The 25030-nt window shown below is 40.0% G+C and overlaps 1 protein-coding gene across 1 annotated transcript in view; it reads right to left on the reverse strand.

Moving 5' to 3' along the window:
• kcnn1a (potassium intermediate/small conductance calcium-activated channel, subfamily N, member 1a) overlaps positions 1-25030 on the reverse strand; it is a 108535-nt gene extending 83505 nt beyond the window's left edge. The window contains exon 1 of the mRNA XM_059344208.1: positions 24894-25030. The gene's annotated coding sequence lies outside the window, so the exon portion shown is untranslated. The remainder of the gene's footprint in view (positions 1-24893) is intronic.

Here is a 25030-nt window from a genome sequence, read left to right on the forward strand (position 1 = left end):
TGTCTGCGCTTACACGACACCACACACCTGCTTCGTTTTCTCCAGTGTGGCCTTGGCAGGAGCATCGGACCATCAACCTCTGTTCACAGAGCACAATGATGTCACTGCATTAAATGGAGCAGCTGATGATGAGGGGAAGCGAAGGGGACAAAGACAGAGCAAGGTCCGTTTATAATGCAGTCTGATGTGCGTGAGGTAAAGACGGGGTGTGTGTGTGTGTGTGTGTGTTTGTGTTCCAAACATGCGCCTTTAGGGTGGTGCACATGTGAACACATGTGCATACCTGTGTGGGCGGAAGAGACTAGCGTTTGACAAGAGAGGCTCAGTTGTAAAATATGGTGATGAGAGATAAAGAGAGGAGAAAGCTCATCACTAATGCAAAGGTTCAAAGACTCGGTCCAGCGTCTCATCATCAGAGCCGCAACAAACACAAAGGAGATGACCAACTGACCCCCCATATTCACCACCAGCAGGCAGAGGTGGACTGTACCCTCTTCTAACAAAAGCTCTAAGAAACATCCCTTAGAAACCGTTTAAAGGAGGACCACACACTTACACCATCTGCACAAAAAAGTTGAAATACTGCACACATAGGCAACCTCATATTAATCTAATGCAGGGGATACCCCTTTATATTCCACACTGCACACCAGTTACTCAGAAATGGTTCATTTCTGCTTCCTTGAGGTGTATCTACAGTATGTCAGATAAGAAAAATCATCCCTGCAATAAAAAAAAGTCATGCACTAGTGCTGTTAGGTGTGAAAATGCAAATGAGGTGGGCTATAAAGGTTATTAGCGACACATATTAGAGCCTGCAATTGCAATTTCATCATGCAATCTTTTCACACCCCTCTTTTTTAACTAATACTGATGGAAAAGAAATGGAAAGGAAAAGGGGAAGGACATACCTTTTATCTGATGGAGGTTGCACATGCAGGCTCTCTCCTTGCACAAGACACATCAACGGTGATTATAAATGACAGCAGGAAAATCAATAGTCTCCTACTAAGAATAGGGGCTCTCCCAGTCATTGCAGTCTCCTGTCGCTTGTAGCATGGAATAACGGGGGATACACGCGCTGAATTTCTTGCAAGCACATGCTCGGCTTATTGTTACAGCTATTGGCTGCTCCCTCTTCTCTCCTCTTGTGTTTTCTCCCCATCTCCTCCACCTGTTTGTGCTCCGATAAAAAAAAAAACAGCTTTTTAAAGCCCCCTTTTTTTATTTTGTTGTTTTTTAGTCAGCAGTGAAATCTCATTCCCACTTCTGTGTCACGAAATTAATTATAGGAGGGGCGTTTAATATGATTTACAGGGGATCGATACATTATCAATTCGGAACGATAAAATAAAATCTGTCACGGTGTGGGTCTCCTGGGTAAAAAAAAGAAAAAATGCTGATGGGAGCTGTGACAAATCAAGAAAAGCACTGGAGGGGGGTTTTATGACCTTGTGTGTGCGCTGACGTCCCCCCCTCCTCCTCCTCCTTCTTCTGAATTGATGCGGGGATTCCTGATGCTATTTTTAGCCTCTTGGTCGTGGAGAGCCGTGCGTGGGTGGAGGAGAGAAAGAGAAAGAGAAGCAGGAGGAGGAGGAAGAGGAGCAGCAGGGGGATGAAGAGGAGGGAGAGATGGAAGAGGAGAAGAGGAGAGGAGAAAGAGGAGGAGGAGGGGTGGATTTGTATGGGGGGGGTTCCCATGCGGACTGCAGCAGCATCAACACAAAGCTCCCTGCTGTGAGGGCTTTGAATCGTGACCAGACAGCCAGGAAAAACAGAAAAGGGAGCGCCGTGTCATTTTCTCCACGCAGGACGGTACTGCTTTCTTTGATTTAGCATGTTTTTTCGTTGTTTTTTTTACATCGGTCTTAAATTACACAGCTGTTTGAGAAAGATGGAGTCTGAATTATGGAGTATAATTATATTGTGGAGGATGAGGGGGATATGAGGATGCTGATCAGGGAGAGTGTTCAGTAATAAACCTACAGTAATAAACCTGTAATGGCATTTAGTTTTATAATATACAGTATTTTCACTGCTAATGCAGGCCTATATGTCATAGCTCCGTCGTTTAAATGTCTGTTTTTAGACCTGTTATGTCCACAACCATTTACTGAGAGAAAGGCAATATAATATTTATATTGTAAAGGTCTGTGCTCCTTAAAACTGCATTGAAACAGGCTGTAGACATGTACACCTGATGTCTATAATGCTTGTTTTACCAGTGAAAAAAAACTATTCAAGATTTATTGAGTCTCCAGTCCAATCAGTGCCCATCATAACAGCCTAACAATTCTCTACAACATGCACCCAATTCAAATGAAGTCATACGATAAGCCGCACAGACTGAAATCAGGAGGAAAGTAGAGGGACGCCTGGCATATGGGGAGAGGTTTTATTATTTATCACCAGCGGACTATTTTTAGCTCATGGTGCCGTGTTGGCGTCGAGGGTTTCCGGGCACATTGATGGCAGGTTTCCCCGTCACCCGCAGGTCACACAGCGGGGGGAGACCCAGGCATACCGTACCGCAGAAGAAGAAAATGAAAAAAAAAAAAAAAAAAACGCATGCATCAGAGAGGAGTCCTCCAGCTGGTTGCATTATTCACTCAGGCACTTAATCAGAGGCGTATAATTACTGAGAGAAACACGAGCAGCCAAACTGCCGCAGAGGGGGCGTTTATACAGCGGTTCGAAAACTAAAATTATAAAACAGTCCCAAAATCTTAAAGCTAGTTTATGTTCAAAGCTAAAGGACAACCAACAAAAAACTACACCTGTGACCACATAACATATTACTGCTATGAACATAAATACAGCTCCCATTGCAGTAGGCTATTTAAATGTTGTTTAACACAACCTAATGTTATATTAAATTACTTATTGAAAACCTTTAACATTAGTAGGCAGGTGCTTGTTTTTTGGCATATGCTTTAAGTATAAATTCATACAATGGCTTTATTGTTTTTGGGTTTAAAAAAAAAAAGGCAAGGCTTATTTAGAAACAATAAAAACAATGTATACTATCTGCTGTTTCATCATCATTGCATCATTTACACAATTGCTAGATCATTGCTTTGAATACTAGGGCTGCATATTGAATTAAAATTTGTTCAAAATTGCTACACAGACCTGTGCAATATTCCAATTGCAGGAGGCGCAATATTTTTTAAAGGAAAAATATGTTAAATTATTATTCTGAATTAAGAGCAAGTGCTGCAAAGATCTCTCAGCCCGCAAATCGACTTTTTTTGCGAAAAAATAATGATGCAAAAATCATTACATCTGATATCATGTTAACATTGCAATTTTCCAAATCATGCAGCCCCACCAGATACCCTGCTGCACTTCTACAAAATAATTAGCCCTGACTTCTGGGCACAAGCAACATCCAGGAACAAGGTATTATCGAGTTCTCTCCACAGTGAATTTAGGCCAACATTGGTGTGAAAACCACAGCTGAGAGGATCTTGAAAAGTACACTTAATGGTGCCGTTTCCCCTCCTAAATAGGAGAATACAAAGAAGGAATAAGAGCTTGTGTGAAGAGGAAAGACAACGGAGGACTCGGAGGTAGTGAGGGACAAAAACAGGGTTGTTTGATTGAGTGGGAGACGTGGGAGGGAGCGGGGAAGGAGGGAGTGCATTAGAAATGATTGGAGGGGAGCGATAGACAGAGCGGACTGGATGGGGGTAAATTCAGATGTTCTGGATGATAATGCTGCCTTGTGTCCTAATGAAAAAAAAACCCCAGATGCTATCTGGCTGGCTGGAAAAAGCTGGACCTCTTCACTCCCTCCCTCCGTCTCTCATGGTGGGGTGTAAAGCCACTTTCTCTCCTCTTCAAGGGCCCTAACTGGCTAAACACAGCGGGGGATTAGCTTTAGCTTCTCTTTACTGCCAAAGTGTCCTCGAGGTGTGGAGAGGCAGCATGGTCTGTCCCCGCTGCCTGTCGGTCGGTCTGTCTGCCCTCCATCTACTCTGCATGGGTGTCTGGATTTCCTCCACCCTGCCCTACCGCCTGCATGTCTTCATACCCGTCAGTTTCTGTGTGTGTGTGTGTGTGCGTGTGTGTGTCAACTCGCCTGTCTGTCTTTGTCTGGCCAGCTGTTTGTCCAGTCTGTGTATTATTTATATTCCATGTGTATCTTCCCTGACAGCCTCCCTCTCTCATGTCTGTCTGTATGTTGACGCTGGGTGCCTCTGTCTGTTTGTCTACCTCCATTTTGCTGGACGTCTCCGCTGCTCGCTGCACGCGGGGCCGCCTGTCTGCTTCACTGCCTCTGCTCTGGAAAAAAAACTGTAGAAAAAGAAGGCTTGGCCCCACCCAAATGCAATGTTACTTTGTTATTCACAACGCAACCTTTCTACTATAAGTTTACACCGTGCATGTGTACATTTGGGTAACTGTGGCAAATTTAAAATGGAGCTGAGGGAAACACAGAACAATGACACAGACACAGTTCTAATTAAGGAATTAAAGCAGCTTAGGTTTAATTTGTAACAACGTCCGTTCTTCAGAGAGTTTAACTCCTTACCTTGAATCGGCTGTTGCAGGATGCAGCTCTGATTTAAAGCTGACGTCACCTTTATAATCTTTAAGTATGGTGGAACAACTATCAGCTATTAGCAGCATTGTTTTAACCTTCAAGGGACGCAATGACATTTCAAATTTGGCTCTGTCTTTTTTTTTCCACCAAGCCCTTAAGGCTATAGAGTATTTTTAGCAGACTACCACCCTGGAGATTCACTGTTACCACTAGGGTTTATGTGTTTTTTTCCCACTTTTCTAGATCAAATGTGCATACAAGCAAAATTAATTAATGTTATGAACATGATAAAATTATTTTAGGCTTGTAATAATGGTCAAAATGCATTTTTGTTGTTGTTTATTTCAAGTTTAATCAAGTGGTTATTTAATTTTGCATGAGTACATATTTACATAAAGTTGAGTTATAACTAAAAAAAACTGTATACTGTGTTTGTAGTGTGTAGAAAGACTTCGACATCATCACTTTTTTTTTTTTTGGAGGCCAGTAGAGTCGCCCCCTGCTGGCCGCTACAAAAAATGCAGGTTTAAGGTGCTTCCACATTGGCTTCACATTTTAGAGCCGGAGTCTACGTCCACATCTTTTATCCGGTCTGCGCTCTGAGGGCATCCAGCGGCACAATCTCTCCCTCTACCTCCCTCAGCTACATTCGCACTATGCTTGAACTACAGTCTGAGCTGTGAGCTACATCATGTTTCCATCCAAACATTTTTATGTAAATTATCTCATTAGAAAAGCTGAATGGAAGCGACAACTCCAGCATAACTTTTCCCTCATTGCTGCTTGGCTTTTACTATTTGAAAAATATTATGCCATAGAAATATAAAAGTTCTGTAAACTTTAATTGCTACAAAATTGAGCTAAAAAACCAAACCAAAACACTCCACATTCTACAAGCTGCTACTTATTTGCTGTCACTCTCACAGCTACATAAAGTAAAAGCTAGGGCAGGGCAGAGTATGTGATGTAAAACACAAGGTTGTTTTATCTTAGCAAAACAGAAATAGAAATTCATATATTGCTTTTGTTAGTTGGGATTTTGCTTATTTAAGAAAAAACATTTTATATCAGGTATATAACTGGACATAAAATACAAAATAATGCAGGCAACTTGCTTTTACTTGACTGAAGTGCAAATGCCTCTTCCAGACTGCTGTGTTTGGGGCCTAATGCTGTTTGTTGGTAATGGGCCAGACAGATGTGCTTGCTATCCATCAGCCCACAACATCCTCCATGTGTCACTAACAGTCTATTTCCCCGTGGTGCTGCCTCTCTTTAAAATGTGTCATTTTATTGTTCTGATTTCTCTCTCTTCTCTGGGGAGTGGAATATGATTTCACAGAACATTAAGTGGATGGGATCTAAGGGAATAGTGCGGGGACTGGGGATGGTGGCGGTGGAGAGCGGGCGGTGATCTGGCCTAATTAAGCCCTTTCCCCCGTCTCCCTCCTTCTCTCTCGCTCCTCTACCTTCCCTACCACTCCCCCCCCACCCCCACCCTACCCCCCGTGCTCTCTGATAGGTCGGTGACTTTCACCGTGGAGTGTGAAGGGCGAAGGAGTACTCCTCAAATCATAATCCGCCTGACTTTGGGAGAAAAAGGATTAGTCTAGCAGTAGCCTGAGCAGCCACGCAAAGGCACACGCTTCAGCATTGTGTGTCTGTTTAACCCTACGTGTCATCTATAAAGACACACCGAGTGTAAATGGACATATTAAGGCATCGGAGCGGCAAAGGTTTATTCCTTAATGGTCTTGGTGGACTGAAATTATATCAGGCGATGAAGCTACAAATCAAAGCGCTGCATCCAACCCCCATATACACCGTATACGTCAATCTGCTGTAGGCTTGTTGGCAATAGAGCTGGGGTTAACATATATTTAATATGAAGGCGTGACCTCATGTTTTCTTAATGGCTCTGACCCAAGTATCTCTGCATGGGTGAGTGGTGCCAGGTGGGTCTAAACCAACCTTGTTTTCCCAGCGGCCTGCACAATTACTACTCAATCGTCTCCTGTCATTTAAAGCATCAGGATTAAATCAGAACGACAGAGGGCACACAGGGACTAAGGCCCCAAATACAAAATGCATGCTATAAATACACCATTCAAATAACTGTGCGTGCTGGCGTCACCGTCACAGGGGCACAGGAGAGGCGCAGGGAGCAGAAGGGAGGGAGTCCCACAGCTACAACACATGCCCCCCTCCGCACATCGGGCACGGGCAAGCGTGGGGTGATTGATAGCGGTGCCAAGACAACATCTCGTCAGGGGCCCGGTGCACAGGGGTGCCTAGCAGAGCAATGATGGACGAGCCCGTAGACGCTACATAAAAATCGAACCCGGCATATATAACACATTCCCAGCTCCCTTTCTTAACCTGTAATGTATAGTGATAGAAATTTGTTTCGCAGTCCATTGCTGCGGACAGTGATGGATGCCAAAAAGAAAGAGAGGGAAAGAGGAGAGAGGGGAGGGGACGAGGGGGGATTCAGTTGTGTGTGTGCGTGAAGACACACTGTGGGAATCAGTGAGAAAGTCTGAGGAATGTTTTGCAGCCATTTTGCCACAAAAACACGTGTAGAGACTAGAAAAGTGTTATGCAGTGCCACTGTGCAGTCATCAGTTTTATTATTCTCTGATAACATTTACTGTTTATTATTACGTATATAAAAAAGGTATTGCCTCAAACAGTATGCTCAATATTTACTACATGGTGTCAGCATACCATGGCTCAGTAGGTTTAAGTGCCCACCTTGTTTCAACATGATACATCTCAACTCACCTTGTCTCATGTTGTCCTCATCTTACAATCTATTAATAGGATAAAAGAGAAAAAAACAATGCAATATGTCAGTTTTGCAGGTGCCTCTGTGTACTGTGTTGAAGCTATTTAGAAATAGTCGAGTGGGGAAGTTCACAGCCAGCTTTACGTGCCACATATGAGAACACTCGGCCGTCCATTTACTGTACACTTGAAACACAAAGTGCACATGTGTGCTGCTGTTACATGAGCCATCATCACATGTCATGCTCTCCCAAACACATGCACACACATGCAGTGACAGACCAGATTTTTCTTCTTTTTTTTATGATGGTAAATTTTTAGCGAATTATTGTTTATAAATTAAATACACCATTAAAGTAAATAACTAAAGTTGTATTTAAATGGCCAAGTTAAAAAAAAAAGTAAATTCATGAAATTCAAAATTCTGTAATAAATTGTATTATTGTGCCTTTTAAATGATGGATTAAAACTCATTAAAATCTCTGAAAAATCATATGAAAACAAGTTTTATATATAAAGATATATAAGAATTAATTAGCCGATTACAGCTAACCACTGAAAAGATCTATATTTATTCCCATGACGCACCCTGGCCTCCGTGCACATGCCCGCCCATGTGTGCGCTGTTTGTGTTGTTAATGTGGACTTGCATACCTGCATGTGCACACAACAACACCGACCACCTCGGTGCATTGTTAGCCTATCAAATTGACTTGTCGTCACGAATCTCCCAGTAGCTGATGAATATTAGATGGGAGCGGATAATACCTAGACAGAGGAGGCCTCCCCCCACCAAGGAGAGAGAGGCTGCACACTCAGCAGTGAAGCGCTGCCCGCTGAGACCAAACCCAGGCTGCTGAAAGATTCCCTTGCAGTTGTGAGCGGGATGCTGAATAATTGTGGGTGGATTTCATGTAACTCTGAAAGTGAGAGGAAGTGTGTCCATGTGCGAGCGAGTCCATATTTGTGCATGTTTATGTTGGAGAGACAGAGAGAGGGAGGTATTCATCTCCATCCATCTCCATAAACCTCCAATTGGATTTTACAGCAGTTGCCTCTTCATCATGAACTGCGATGGATTGTATTCCAAAGCCCCGGCTGTAAGAGGAGGATTTCAAGGCTTACGTTTTTTTAGTTATGCGCGAGAATGACAAGGAGGGGAGAGAAACTGTGCGTCAGAGATTTTGTATATACATATGGATGTGTGGCCTTGGAACACAATCCACGCATGTCTGTATGGGCACAAATGTAGTTGTCCATACGAGGATGAATAATACAGAATTATTCAGCATATATTTGTCATATAGTTCCCTTCCTGAGTTTGCCTGTCCCTTAAAGACACCATCTGTGAGTCAAATGTGAACAAATGGGTAGATGGATTGGAACCTCCTGTCAATCTCAAATGATTGACACATATTATCATACAACACAAGGGCAAAGTCCGAAATGTCTTACTACCACATGTGCTAAAACAGTATGGGAGTCTAGAAGGATGTAACCAATACTACGTGAATTGCATACTATCTCCGGTGAAATTTTACAGTGTGCAATGAATATCCCACAATGCAATAGGGTAGCAACATAGAATGTAACTAAGTAGATTTACTCAAGTACTGTAGTTAAGTATACTTTGACATACTTGTACTTTACTTGAGTATTTCAATATATGTAACTTTATACGTACACGTCATTATATTTTAGAGGCAGATATTGTTTTTTTTGTTCTTTTCATTCCACTACATTTAGCTGACAGCTTTAGTTACTTTTCAGGTCAAGATTTAACATGAAAAACATATTAGTTTATGATGTGTATGCATGTTTAAAAATAAAATAAATATAAAGTAGTTGCAATAAACCGTACCTTGACAAAAGTAAAATGCTGCTAACATAATCAATATCTATAATAGTAATAATAATCAAATAATATATTTGGAATATAAAACAATCTGAGTGGGTCTGAAAAGATCCATAGTATTGACACAAAGGTATGTTGAATGATGGTATTGAGTATGTAGGGTATTCTACGAGGTTGCAGGTGTCTAATTTAACTAAATCTAATTTTCAGACACTATGGAATGTTTGTTTACAAAGAAATGCTTGTAAAGCTTGTGTTAAATAAATCCATATGTTGAATATGGTTGAATTATGAAACACACGGAATTCTGATTTTCCATCTGTTTCTCACATCCTTCAAAGATGCATGGGAAAATTCCTCCATGTATACAGTCAGAAGAATTCCTGATTGGGCCTTTAAGAGAGGAGTTAAAGATTGAGGATGTTTTGACAATGTTCCCATTACGTCAAGTCAGTCCTTTTTTTAGAAGCTGACTAAAGCTCTTGCTGGAGATTTGAATAAGCAGAGTGGTAAAAACTGAGAGAAAACATGGATTGAAACAGAATCCACATACGGCATATTATTTATTCAACATGGTGTGGTTAAATTTTGATTTGTTTACATCGTGGCTTTAATTTATATCAAGATCAGAAGAAGCGGGCTTGAGTAATTCATGCTGACACATTACAAGACTGTCTCATTGTATATGACCGACATGCTCTGCATAGCGATGGCTGACACAACCCCCCAGTATCCAGCTACATTAAGGCATGATGCAAGACATACCAGACACACAAAGACACTTTATAGTTTCCCTGTCTCAGAAAATTGTGGCTCCAACCTGATCCACGTGAACTATCAGGCAACATGACTTGAGCCAATTCTATCTGAGCTGTAATGAAGTCCTGTAAAAGGAAAAGTTTTATTCATTTCACTTTTTTTGAGAAGATTCACACCACTCTCGTACGATAAATGTGAAGCAGCTGGTTAGCTTAGCTTAGCATAAAGACTGGAAATAGGGGGAAACGGCTAGCCTTGCTCTGTACCATAAAGAATCCAGAAAGGTCTGATATTAGTAGTTTATTTTTTACACTGTTTGAATATGGAATAAATCTTTTTATGCTAAGCTAAACTAGCCAGCTGCCCATGTTAGCTTCATACTTACTAAACGGAAATGAGAGTGGTTTTAATCTCATCTATTTCTCTGCAGAAAGAAAATGTCCCAACATTTTTCCCAAAAATTATCCTTGTTTTTACATCTAAAAAACACATTCCTTTCCTAATTCCCCGCTCTGGGAAGATTTTTTAGAAAAAAGGTCCTATGTTCCCCGTTTTTCCAGAAAAAGGGTCCTATGTTCCCCTCAATCTATTAATCTTTACGGTAGAGCACGGCCAGCAGGCCTACCGTCTCATGGCCCACCTTAGCTCAAGCAGCCCAAAACTTCAATTTGCTCAGAAGCTTCTTTCTGGTTACTTTGCAGTTCACTTTTTTGCTTTTTAAATCTAGGATTACTCATGTCTGTATATTCCCACCCCTAATCATATTGTTTTGCATCGAGGCTTAGCTTTTTCCTTTCAGGGTTACAGTTAGGATTAGGTTATTTGCATATGCGCGTCAAACAGCCCGTAGGCCTACATAGGCCTATTTGCCATGGAATTTGGCAGTAATGGTGGAAAAAGTAACAGACCAGGGAACATAGCACCCTTTTTGGGAAAAGTGGGGAAAAAGGGTCCTATGTTACTCAGTCTCATACAAAGAGGGGAACATAGGACCCGGGGAACATAGGACCCGGGTAACATAGGACCCGGGGAACATAGGACCCGGGGAACATAGACACGCTCCCGCTAAATGTTGCATAAAAATATGGACACATTTTGGCAATGTTTGTGTTAGTGAATCAGTTAAATATTGCAACAAGCCACACTGAGCTTGTTAGATGACAAACTGTAGGTGTGTGCTTTAGTTTAGGAGAGTATTAACCTCCAACACGTACGTCCGCATCACCATTTACTATGCTCCTACTGCTACATAAAACTAAAATAACTGCCTTGCAGATGTATGCCTCTGATGACCAGTCAAGTTGCAGTTTATGTCTGTGTAGACTCATGTGAAGCCTTGACCTCAGACAATGCTACAATGCTACATGTTGCAAATTCAACGTCAATTTCAACATCAATTTTTGATATAAAATGTCATAACTTCACAATTTTATCCAATTAGAAATTTGTCATAATCAGTGTATGAATTCTTGAATTATGGCCAAAAATGTGTGTTGTGAGGTCAAAGTGACCCTTACCTATTAACATCCAAAATTTAATCTGTTCATCCTTGAGTCCAAGTAGGTGTTTGTGCCAAATTTGAAAATATTCCCTCAAAGCAAAGATATTGTGCTGACGAGAATGGGACAGACACTTGCCATGATCTCGACCATATAGAAATTGCACGGGGATTTATCAGAATCATTTCATTCAGTTTTAATAACTTTTAAACATCAAACAGGTGTGTTGTAAGTGTGCCCACGGATACGACTTTTGTAGACTTAAGCCCTTAAACCTGAAGAAGTGTAGCACCAACACTACTAACATGTTGAGGCGAAGGTTTCTACCTTCTGTAAGAGTTAAGACTGTACAGTGTGACATCATCCAGCGATCTTTATTCAAGCTGCTCCACGCACTGCCTGAGGAACACCCTTGTGGTTACATTGTGTGTTTGTTCTGTGTCTGCTTACTCCTCTTGTTTTCTGCCTGTTGGGAGCTGTAGCACACTTGGTAAAACTGCCAGACTTTGGTTTGTTCCTATATTCAAAGTAAAGCACATTTTGCATCAGATTCAAGATTGTTCCAGTTTTTTATTGGCTTAGATGATCATTTTTAGCTTTTTATAGTCCATTTTCTGTTCTGATTCTTTAATTTCCATTCACAAATAAGGACAAATTTTCCTAGCCCACAGGTATTTTTCTAAATTAAAGCAGCATGAATTCACTGAGTCAGGAGTTCACATTATAGACACCACCGCTGGCTATCCCTCTAACAATCTGACCACAATTAAACACATTGACAGGCTCCAGAATAGTACTAGGTTTTGACCTAATCTTGCTAACAAAGGGGTTGTCCCTTGGCACAAATTGTGTTTGTAACTTAAGAACGAAAAATGAATCAATAATTAACAAAACGTATCTCTCAAGGAAGGGGATGACTAAACCCAATTCATATTCAAATTAATCTGGGACATAGTAGATCTCCCCTATTCAGAGACACTGTCAGGCCTCAATTGTAAATAGAAAAGATTGGCACAACCTAATTAGCATATCGAAGGATCTACCCAACAGATGGCCTTGGATGATATTCAAGGCTTGGCTCAAGTTAGAGCGATGGAAATGTCTGACACAGGAACTGCCTCTCTGTGTGCTCATGGCTACTAGATACATGTTATAATCATGAATAAACACATACCTGATCTCCAGGAAAGGTTTTCTTAGGACACCCTCACAAGCTCACAGTCAACTTTTAGTGGGTTTGTACTCAGTTACAAAGGATGACTCAATTCATTTGTTTCGGAGAAGATATTTGCCAAAAATTCTATACACTGTATTCTGATATAATCCAGACATTTGGAATTACTTCATGCCTGTGTAATGAATCACTGATATCCTACCCTAATGTCGGCTATGGCTGAGCAACCAGCCAGCTACATTACCAGGCTAAATCCTGTAAAGCCTTAAAGCTGGTGACAGGGCCACCAGTGGGTCAGTGGTACAGTAGCTGCTGGAAAATGCATTAGCTGATAAGATGGACTGGCGTGTGTAATAGCACTAAAACAGTATAGGCTAACAAGCGACTCACCCAGGGTTACATTAACATGGGGGCCGAACCTGAGAGCAAATGTGATAAAGTCCAGGTTTTAAACAGCTTTTCTGCTGCAGAATGATGAAGACAGCGAAACAACGTTGTCTTGTGCCTGCAAATCCCGACAATTAAGTTCAAGTAAAATGGCAAAATGCAATCAGTTCCTCAATATCTCTCAATGAAAAACTAAAAAACAAAACATTACTTTACTTACACAACAGCATAGGTAATTAGTTACTAGAGGTGGGAATCATGATACGATTTTATCCCGATACTTGAGTCACGATACTATTGCTATACAATATATTGCGAATTAACTGTTGAACTGCAAAACAATTAATTTTTTTTCAAATAAGAGAAAATTCTCAATCTATTCATCTCACTTGAGTCTTTTTTATTCCTTCATAACGAGAGACAAACCCACAGACTGACCAACAAAGAATTCAGTCAAATTGAACCGATATCAAACATGTATGGACAACAACAACTGCAGCATTTTCTCAAACTTTAAGCTTCACTGCTCTGATTTTTTTGAATGAAACATCAAAAAAAGCCTAACTTTGCAGAGTTATTTCGACAACTTCCCGACACAATATCCTGACAAACATAAAAAACTCACATATCATATGATACCAATATCTCCAGTATATTCCTAAAAGTGAGCCTGCTACGCCCATGAATCAATATAATATTGCCACCAAAAATATCATAATTCTATGCTGTATCTATTTCTACCCCCACCTCTATTAGTTACATTACTGGTTACTTGATGTGCATTTAAAACAACTCCAAAATCCCAGCCACACATCACAACTTCTGTATTTAACATGTAGAAACAGAGAAGAGGCATTGTGGTTCACTAACAATTAGATTTGCACCCGGGAAGCACAGACCTCAAACAAAGCCAATGGTGCATTCACATGCTCCTCGAATGGTCCCATTTTCCCGAGTTGGGAGTCAAGTCATTCTTCTAACTTCGGTGTTGAAACAACATGGATGCTAAAAAGAAAATGTTTTGTATGTAGCTATTTCCAGTATTTGCATGAAGACATAAAGCAGAGTCAATGGATTGGGAAAGCCATGAATTGTGATTGGAAAACACATTTTTCTGATTATTCTGACACCACATGAATGCAGCACGAATGCCCCATCTTGCAATGTCAACAAAAGTTAAGATTAATTTGTGAACCCGTCCTATGATTCGCTCCGAAAAACATTTTCTCCTCGGCACATGCTACACCCTCCCAGAGTTTCATTTGAATCAGGCAAAAGTTTTTCTGTAAACCTGCTGACAGAGAGAGTCTTTAAATATTTAACCCTCCGTCAAACTCCCAGCAGGCTAGTGAACAAACTGATTCCCCAAGATGTCAGTTACAAGAGGTTAGAGAAATCTACAAATTAGATACAGTTACTATCTGAATGTCACACTACTCATCCCTGAAAAAAACACGATTCAATACGATTTCTGATACAGTGTTAACAATACCATTTGCTTTTTTTGTAACAGAATGACAGCATTTCTGAGGAAGGGTGTAACTGCAAAACACAATGAATGCATATTTAAATATATAAAAACTACAAAATATATTTTCTCTTTTCTTTAATAAAGAGAATCAGTTGCAACTGAAATTATATTTCTTGTTAAATAACAAAAAATAAATATATGTTAACAAGCTAACGTTAGCTTTATGTTAACAAGCTAATGTTAGCTATGCGTTGGTAAGTTAATGTTAGCTATATGTTAACAAGCTAATGTTAGCTAAATGTTAACAAGCTAATGCTAGCTAAATGTTAACAAGCTAATGCTAGCTAAATGTTAACAAGCTTATGCTAGCTAAATGTTAACAAGCTAATGTTAGCTATATGTTGGTAGGATAATGTTAGCTATATCTTGGTAAGCTAATGTTAGCAATATGTTGGTAAGCTAATGTTAGCTATATGTTGGTAAGCTAATGTTAGCTATATGTTGGTAAGCTAATGATAGTAAATTGGTAAGCTAATGTTAGCAATGTGTTGGTAAGCTAATGTTAGCTATATGTTAACAAGCTAATGTTTGCTATATGTTGGTAAGCTAATGTTACTTATATGTTAGCAAGCTAATGTTAGCTATATGCTATGAAGCTAATGTTAGCCTTATGTTAGCAAGCTAATGTTAGCCAATATCCACTTTTGTCCTCTTAAAAGTTCAGTTTTCCGGTTTGTCAGATTTAAAAAAACAAAAACTTAGTTCTGGTTCTTTAACTTGTTGGTAGTAGCTGCATTTCACCACACAGCAGCTTTTAGACATTATTCGCAGTCAACAGAGAGTGATGATAGTTATTATCGTTAGTAATTTTTCATCTTAACCGACGATGCATCGTTACATCCCTATTATCACTTATTAACATTTCTGCCATACTCTATATTTGGCTAAGAAAATACAAAAGCCTCGACTTAGTATAACTATGGTAAATGTATGTAGTCAATTAAAGTAGAGACATTTTTTTTTCCAAATGCAAGGCAGGGGTTCCCGAAATGTAAATGAATTTCAGCAGCTCAAAATTCTAAATTTTAATAAAATCCTTGATTCATATCTTGTGGTTGTTATTCACAAAAACAGACTTTATAACACATAAACAGATATTCTACAAGATCCTTAAATTAGGTTTTAATTTAAGAATCTCTTGAGGACTGCAAAGTGCAGACAGGATGTGGGAGTGAAACTGAGAGCCCCTGAATGTGACCTAATGTTTTTACTTGCTGAATAAATGAAAAAGACATGAAACTGAAAGAAAGAAGGAAGTCCGATACTTCAAACTCATTAACATGCACATTAACATGGAGATGATCAGGCCCCAAACATCACCTTGTCTAAGGCGGGAAGAGAAATACACAGGCTGATGGAGCTCCTGCATTGCGTATTGATGAGTAGGACTGGATAGGATGACAGAGCAAAGTGAAACCAGAGACCCCTCTCAGAATGAGGCGGGGAGGGAGGCGGTGACAGTCGTGGCTGTGGTGGTGTGATTTAGCATTTTAACATTATCACTTAACAAGACAGGCCTGGCACTCGGCCCCCGTGTAGGTCTGAGGAGAGCACGAGGTGAGGGAGGGGAGGAAGGAAGAGAAAGAAAGAACGAGAGGAAAGAAGAGAGAGATGTCCAGCGCTGCCAGGCCAGCATCACCTTTCTTATGCACAAGAGAGCAAGAAAGGAAGACGGAACGACGCAGAGAGAAACAGAGGGAGAGAAAACGGAGAAAGAGGGAGGGAGGGTGCACTTCCACTTGAAACTTAATTATGCATGGCAGGGCAGCTGGAGCCAAAGAGAGGAAGAGAGATGGATGGAGACGGAAAGAGGAGAGGAGAGGACCCACCTACACACAGGGGTGGGGGGCAGGTGGAGAGGAGGGGGAGTAGGAAGGGCAAAGGAGATAAAAAATGAGTAAGAGGTGGGGGGTGAGGGGGCGTTTCTGCCATGCTTTAGGGTGTTTGTGGGTGGTGGAAGTTGCAAATACACAAGAGAGCCCGTTGTGTCGACTGAGCTGCAGGTGATTCTTCTAATCTCGTCTGATCAGGGAAGGACATTACGACTAAAACATTAAAATAAAAAAATTCAGTATTTTTTCTGCAATGACTCCGACAGCCATCTTCACAGTAATACAGTGCCATCTATCTTAGATATGTAGCCTTATGGTCAGCAATAGATAATACAGCCTAAAACCACAAATGGACGGAAATGTCAAATGGAGGCAAATAATCATGAAATTACAATTCTTAAATGTTTTATTTTGCTAAAAAAAAAAAAAACAGATCAATTTATACTGCTAATTATGTGATATAAAGTGCATTTTTGGAGCAGTGGGGAGATCTTCCTTAAGGCTTAGTACGAACAGCATAATTCATTAACAGAATTAGCCTTACAGAGTGCTGCTGGGGTGATATAATTTTGTAGGCCAGCCAGGAAGTTAGCATCGCCTGCATCCCACGACAAAAAAGCCAATGGGGTTTTTTCACTGGATCTTGGATTACTGCAAAAAATAATTTTATGATAACTATGTTGTTTCAGCAAGAAAGTCTGATATGGCCTGTTATGAAAACTTGAAGTGAACTGCAATGATGTTTGTTTAGCTATTTATTTTATTCCTATTTATTCTTTATTTTCTCAGTTATCATTTATTCAGTTGGAAGACAATGTTATACATTGTTTTTATAATGTCTATAATAATGTTAAAGATTATTTAAGTTTAATGTTTGAGAAAGTAGCTCTCTGGGTACATTTGCAGAGTGGTGAAAAATCGGTCAGAATCCACATCAAAAAGGTCTATTTTCATTCCAACTCAAAAAAATTATTATATCTGCCACCACATCCGTTATCGATTAATTTTCTCTGTCTAGGATCAGTATCGGCATCGTTCTCAAAAATCCCATATCGGTAAAGAAATCAATAATAAAATAAAAAAATAAACCATCTTCATGTCCCTTAAAAACTTCACGAGTGAGAAAATGACTGTTTATTGTTTTATATTTTATGCTATAACAAAACATGGGAATCTATTAAGCTGCAGACCTTATTTATGGTGTCTAACCGTTAACCCCTTCACTTTGAAATGGAACCAGAAGTGCAGAAATGCTGACTCATTCCCTGGTTTTCAGACTCGTTCCTGCAGCATTCTAGTGGATGAATATGTTGAGCCATACAAGAACTTTGACACTGACTTCCAGGGGGGAAAAAAACTTCAACACACAAATCTGCATGACTGACCAAATGTTGTCTTCACAGTGCTGAGGGAAACAACCAGAGAGCTCAGGATGGAGGAAGCTACCATATACACTCAATTCAACATAAACCTGCTGCAAGACAACCGACACCAACAGAGCTTTCCTCTTTGTATCCATTTTTTCCCCCAACGACAGGAAGCCATTGCAGGACTGTTCTGTTTGAAGGATGAATATGAGACTAAATGCTGATTGTTAAAGATGTATGGGGTTTTGTGTAGAGCACCCTGTCTTTCTTTTACACCTGCCAGGTTCAGGTGAACCCTCTTTAATGGCACATTTACCACAAAGGGGGCCAAACCCGGAACCATTAAGCCTCTGAATTCGTTAATGGGTCCGCTTACTGGAAGTGACAGAGAGGCCGTGTTTCAATTTCTTAAAAAGCTACCTCACTGTACTAAGATACTGTACCTTCTGTTGTTCTACTCCTCTGGGCTTAGGTATCCCACTGAGTCACACACACACACACACACACACACACACACACACAGCCCAAAGTGTGCTTCACAAAAACACCCAATATATGCACACACATGCACGTACACACCTTAGCTTGCCAGGAAAGCCGACACACACTCATTCGGGCCCCATCACACACTCTGATGGGGTGGAGAACTGGAAGTTACACAAGCAGCTTAGCTTTGATTAGGTGAAGTGTATTGAATGGACTGCTCATGTTTTAACAGCAGCCTCCCCCCTGAGATGGACCCGGCTGATAAGTGACAGGAATATCGAAGGAGGCAAGCCAAGGATGCAGTGTGTGTGTGTGTGTGTGTGTGTGTGTGTGTGTGTGTGTGTGTGTGTGATTAAAAGCTATTTGTTTATTCGTAGCTATAATAAATGCATATTTTAACACTGCAATACTGTGATAGACAGCCATAAAAGCAATGATTCCTTCACTACATTATTTAACTAACAGTGTTTTACATCCCATCAAGTATAATCCTCTCCTGCATCCTCACAGCAACGTCATTAAATTGTACATCATTGAAAGAGTGCGCCACACCGGCTAAGTACTCCCACTCAGGAGTACTTTGTCAACATTACATCAACAACCAACAGCCCAGTCACACATGAGCGTATGGAGGGAATGATGGACGGAGAGAAAGAGGTGCAATGGAGCAATCGAGAGCAGCTGTGAAGGAGCAGCTGGAGTAATCGTTTTTCTGGGCCTGCCCACCTCTCTCTCTCTCTCTCTCTCTCTCTCTCTCTCTCTCTCTCTCTCTCTCTCTCTCTCTCTCTCTCTCTCTCTCTCTCTCTCTCTCTCTCTCTCTCTCTCTCTCTCTCTCTCTCTCTCTCTCTCTCTCTCTCTCTCTCTCTCTCTCTCTCTCTCTCTCTCTCTCTCTCTCTCTCTCTCTCTCTCTCTCTCTCTCTCTCCCTCTCCCTCTCCCTCCCTCTAGACTCGTGTTCCTCCTCTTACCCTTTTCTCACTCACTCACACTTTTCTACATGTGTGTGAAATAAAGAATGTGTACATGTCAGACACACGACGTGACGGATGTAGAGATACACAGCTGAGTCTCGGTGCTTACTCCAATCAGCCTCAACTACCACAAGACACCCGTGACTTCCAGCACGGGAGGAGCGAGAGCCGAGCTGCATGGGTGGACGTGGGGTAATTGCATCACGTTTCGCTGCCTGTTGAAGTGGCATCACGTCACAGTTATGATCAGGACGGTTCTAGGGTTACTTCAAGAGAAGGTTCCAGAAGATTAAGAAGGGGAAAAGGTTCCAGAAGGTAAAAAAAAAAAAAAGTGCAATCTTGCACAGCTTCTGAGAACATGGTTGGTTTCTTCACCATTACGGTTGGCCGATGTCTACTGAATTGTTATAAGACCATGCCAGTTTTAAAGCATCTGTACTGAAAAGCTTTCCGCATAATCACTTTGATGGTACTTCTTCAAATGATTAAACAAATGTGTTGTTGTTAGAAAGCCCTCGCTGTTAATGTTTTGTTAACTTCTTTTTTCTGTAAGATTTCATATGTTCCACACTTGTGATGCTAGTGAATGCACCATATCTGTGTGTGAACTGCCGAGCTGTGAATATTAGTTTTCTCTCAATGCAGCGGCGGATAGATTGTAATTTCCTTTGCTCTTTCCCAACATTCACCTGTATCTCCCAGGTTTATTGCTCCAAGTCATGGCTGACATCTATTTCGCTGCCCTCAGCTCCGCGTTTAGTTCACGTTTGGTCTTTCTGTTTACTTCTCCAGCAATTTACAAACAGTCGCTCTGATTGGCTGTTGTCACGCACATTTCCGACATGTTTGAACAAGTAAATATGCTCACAGCTGATCGTTGTAATCAACCTGAAATTTATCGCGATCAATTATCGGGATCATATAATCGCCCAGGCCTACTTTGGGCCAATCCACAGTAAGGTCTTTTTTTTTAATATGCACCCAACCGACCCGTTATGAGAGCCAAGACGTAGAAAAATGTATCAATCAACCTCCAGAGCAGAACGACAAATAACCAATTCCATGCTTTACAGTAGCAACATCGTCAAGACTAAGAACTGAGATAAGAGGCTTTGATATCATGATGTTGGGCTCAGTGGTTGATGACGACCAGCTATCGGCTAGAACGATGACATCGTCCAGCAGCCCAACCCAATTCACCTAACAAAGAATCGGAAAGTACATGATTTGTAATATCTGTTAAAACTGCATGTTTTAAGAAGTACTACAGCAGTGTAAAAATGATTGATTTTAAAAGAATACTTAAAATTATATGATGGTTACTGGACTTTTCTAGTCTCTGAGACCACTGAAATAGCTTTAACAGACAGCTCAGTCACAGTTCACACACACATAAATTCACCACTCGAGGCTACCCTATACACCTGACATCACCAGGAATTCATTCACACAGCATCGGCGCAATTTGGGTTTCAGTATTTCCTTTCACCCAAGGATACTTCGACATGTAGGCTGACATTGTTAGGGATCAAACCATCGACCTTCCGATCCGTGGGTAACCGATCTACCAAATGTAGATCTAAACTTTACAACTCGTGCAGTGTTATCAAAGTCTCATCTGTCCAGTTGTATGCTTGCTACTTCTAACACATGCATTTTTACTAAAACCAAAAACACTTCCATAGAAGCACAGGAGTCTATGTGAGCCTGAATGAGTCAAACAGTACGATGATAGTAAAAGTAACTGATAAACAAATGGTGATTTAAATGGTGAACCATTCCTTTTAATAACAGCATCTCTAACAAAACCAGCTCACACAGAAAAAATGAGACTTCTAAATGTTGCATAGTACATGCTCCAGAGAAGATACATATATTGGATTTTATTTTAATCCAATGTAGATCACAGAGTACGCAACTGAAAATTAAACATTATATCAATTGCATTTCCAATGCATCACAAAAGGAGAATAAAAATCTGACTCAACTGGCTCCAGGCATTAAAATCACTTCAGAAAGAGGTTTAAATGTATTGCTATGGTTTTGGTTTAATATCTTAAATGCTAAACAAACAATAGATTCTCAATTATTCAGCATGCAGTGCCATCAGATTTGTCTGTGAGCATGAGCAGCAGCGCAGAGCGTCACATTATCTGTGCTGCGCGGTGGCATTCAGCTCTGCAGCTGCAGAAAACCCGCCTGCAGTCAGTTAAGCTGCTGCTGCTGCTGCCACACTGCCCTCTACCAGCTCAGCTCTATTAGTTCAGCTTCACCACCTCCCAGTGGCCCCAAGGTTGTGACAAAGTGGTAGTTAATGTCTTTGTGTGTGTGTGTGTGTGTGTGTGTTTGCTACATGTGCTTCTGTTCTTTCACTGGACAAATTAAGCGGATATAATGACATGCATATGGAAGACCGTATAGGGCGAGAAACTAATTAAGGAAGTTGAGGTAATAATTGGCTTTGGTTCAGAGGCCACCCGCTATGGGAACATGGGGACATTTAAGTTGTAGAAGTATAAAAAATGACAACTGAAACTATATACTCCATCACAATGGCCTATTAGAACACAATTTACAAAACATCAAAGAACGCCAGAAAACATTTATTTTTGGTATACAGTTGACTTTTAATTTAATAGGAGATAAGTATGATAAGTATGAAATGACATGGTTCAGACTAGAGCCCGAACAATATGGGATTTTTGAGGTCGATCCTGATACTGACTTTAGAGGGGAAAATTCTTAGATAACCGATATGGCGGTTAATATAGTCATTTGTTTAGCTGGAATTAAATTAAAACTTTTTATGGGGATTGTGCACCGTTTTTTTTCACCACTCTGCAAATGAAACCAGAGAGCTACTTTCTCAAACATAAAACTTTATGAAATATTTTTTAACATTATTATACATCATACCAACAATGTATTGTGTTGTCAGCCAATTCTATAAATGACAACTGAGAAAATAAAACAATAAATAGGAATAAAATAAATAGCTAAATTACTGTTCAGTGTCAGTCAATTGCTGACTATTTTTAAAAAATGAATAGCCAACACCATTTCTAAATTGTGCCAAGCAAGATTTTCTGCATTATATATTGTGTAAAAAAAGTTTTCATAATAGCACATATTGGACAGCATATATACCAATACCGATGTGCCTTTGATAGGCAGATATCAGCTAATAATATCTGTCAACCGAGATATCTGTCAGGCTTTAGTTCAGACTATGGAGCTATTTTCCTTTTCAAGTCAGTTTATAAACTCCAAAGTTTTTGGCACAGCTCTAATGGAGCTTTATCCTAATATTCTAATTTATGAGTCTACATGAAATTAAGGGGTGACCTGGCAGCCTGTGATATATTAGATGATATACTAAGTGCTTATGATAATGAAGACATTTTCAGCCATGGCTATAAAAACGTGCAAACACATGCATCATCTGCAAAAGTTGCTTTCCATCAAGTATTAAACCCTTATACATGGACTACTTTACTACCACTGTTTTCCATATTATTTGCATCCAGGCTAAAGATAGTAAACCAGTATCCCCTGGCATGCAGCGAGGTGGATGAGAGGAGATCAGAGACAACAAGAAAGCTCTTTTGGTGGCTCTGTCTTCCTCTCCTTCGTCCCCCGGGAGCAGCGTCTAATCACACGATGCTCCTGAAGCTGTCACTGCCGGTCAGGCCGTCTAAATGTTGTCAAGCAGAGAAGAAGACAGACCTGTCACATCACTGCAGGAGATGGTGGATGGTGCAGTTAGAAAGTTGCACAATATATGGGAAGATGTTAGGGAGCCGGTTTACTAGACGTGGATTAAGGACTCAGGCCTTGACGGGAAAGGAGGTGTGTTCTTTGTCTTTCTTAGAGCTTTCAGGTTCAGGAGCAGCACCACATACATTCAGTTCATTGGTTCATGGAGTCCAAATGGCCTCATCATGTGTTCAAATGCGATTAATGTGAAGCCTTGGAGGCATTGGGCAAGGCTGCAAAATCAAGACTCAGTGTGAAGGCTTTTTTACAGACCTCTAATGGAATAACAAGTAGAAAATGTGTTACCTGATGTTTCTACATTGTATGATGCCGGGGAAGAGGAGCATTTCTCTAAGTGAAAGTAGGCTGATTTTGGAGAAATGTACCTTATAAAAGTCAGTAAAATATATTATGATAACTAGTCTGTAGTAGTAGTAGTATATATATATATATATATATTTACACATATATACATGCATATATTTGTGCATGTTATGTAACTTTTTGTACTATGTAAATCATCTCCATGGACGTGTGTAGCACCCATAGACTGTATAAAAGGTAGCACCTCTTGTTTCTTTTTTAGAACAGACATGAAAGAAATATAATTTTAAACAAAAGTAATCGTACATGCATCTCCATGTTGAACTGTACTTGTATGTATTGAAGTACATAAACAAGTTTGAAAACATAAATAAAGGTCAGTCAAAATAACTATTCATAAGAATCCAACCTTTGATATGGACCGCATTACATTTTTTACAGGTTTGGGTAAGTTGATTATATACAGTGCCCTAATTAAAACACAGCGAAAGTGCCGTCTTGGATGTCACTTTTTTGTGTGCAGCTGCCCTTTTTATTTTTATTTCCGCCCCTGCCCCTCAAACATCCGGAATCCGCCAGTGCTCTACAGCCTGAGCCTACAACTGATTATCAGGCACAAATACACAATCTTCAGCCCTATAAGGTCTACCAAGAAAAGAGGACTAAACAAAAATTACCAACACATAATAAACCCGCAAATAAAAAGAGCAACGGACACCACAGCGGGTGCAAGCAGTAGTAGTATAATCCTACATAAAATATCGTAATATTCTGGAAAATGGTACATAGATTCTTACAGAAGATACTAGGATATGATATTACTATACATTGCATGGTACTGTACTTGTGTTCTGCCCTACAAAGCCTAACTGCAGTAACTACATTTTTGGTCGAAATTCAGCTATAGCTATAAATGAACACCTTGATGTCTTCTTTATCTTGTGACAAAGTTTTAGATTTTAATGTAGGTTTATTTCAAATAAATAATTATATAAAAATTGCAGTAATGACAAAATCCAACTCAAAACCAAAGCAGACTGTGATACACTGTAGCCTTGTATTTCTTCATTGTGTTGAATAGTGAAGACCAGAATAATAGAAATTATACGTTTATTTGATAGGGAAATTATTATGTAGATAGTAATTAAGTGTAAGTAAAAGTAAAAAGTGAGATAAAATTATATTGTGACTAAAATATAACTTTACTTTATAACAGTAGGTTCAAAGTACACAGATCTTTGAATAGAGTTGTTGAACAAGTTTAAATACACTTAAAAATAATAAATAAATAAATAAATAATTTGAAAATGTTTATCCACTGAAAGTTAAAAAATGTGTAAAAAACTTTAAAGCAGTTTTTCTCAGTTTTACCCTTTGGGTAGTTACTGCAGTAAGGCTTTGTATGTCATGTATTTCTCTTAAGTTACATAATTTACACACAGTGTTATTATTACTATGCCAATAACCATCCTTTGTTACATCCTTTTTGAGTGAAATGATCAATTAATGTCATATGTTACACTTTTGGTGAAGTTTTTTGTGTTTCCTGCAAATCTTGAAAAAATGAGTAAGGTGATTATTTTAACAGGGTGACGATATAAGAACAGTATTTTTTTACCTGTCTGGCCGACTGTGTGCTTCAGGTTTAAACGTCTCTGCTCCTCGTCCATCCCAGAATAACCAGTCCATGTCTCTGTCCTGCTTCGCGCCTAAAAGTTTTCAAACATCTTGAGCTGATAGAGGCTCGTCACACAG

The sequence above is a fragment of the Centropristis striata genome, chromosome 11 (assembly GCF_030273125.1).
Source record: "Centropristis striata isolate RG_2023a ecotype Rhode Island chromosome 11, C.striata_1.0, whole genome shotgun sequence".
In the NCBI taxonomy this organism is placed as follows: Eukaryota; Metazoa; Chordata; class Actinopteri; order Perciformes; family Serranidae; genus Centropristis; species Centropristis striata.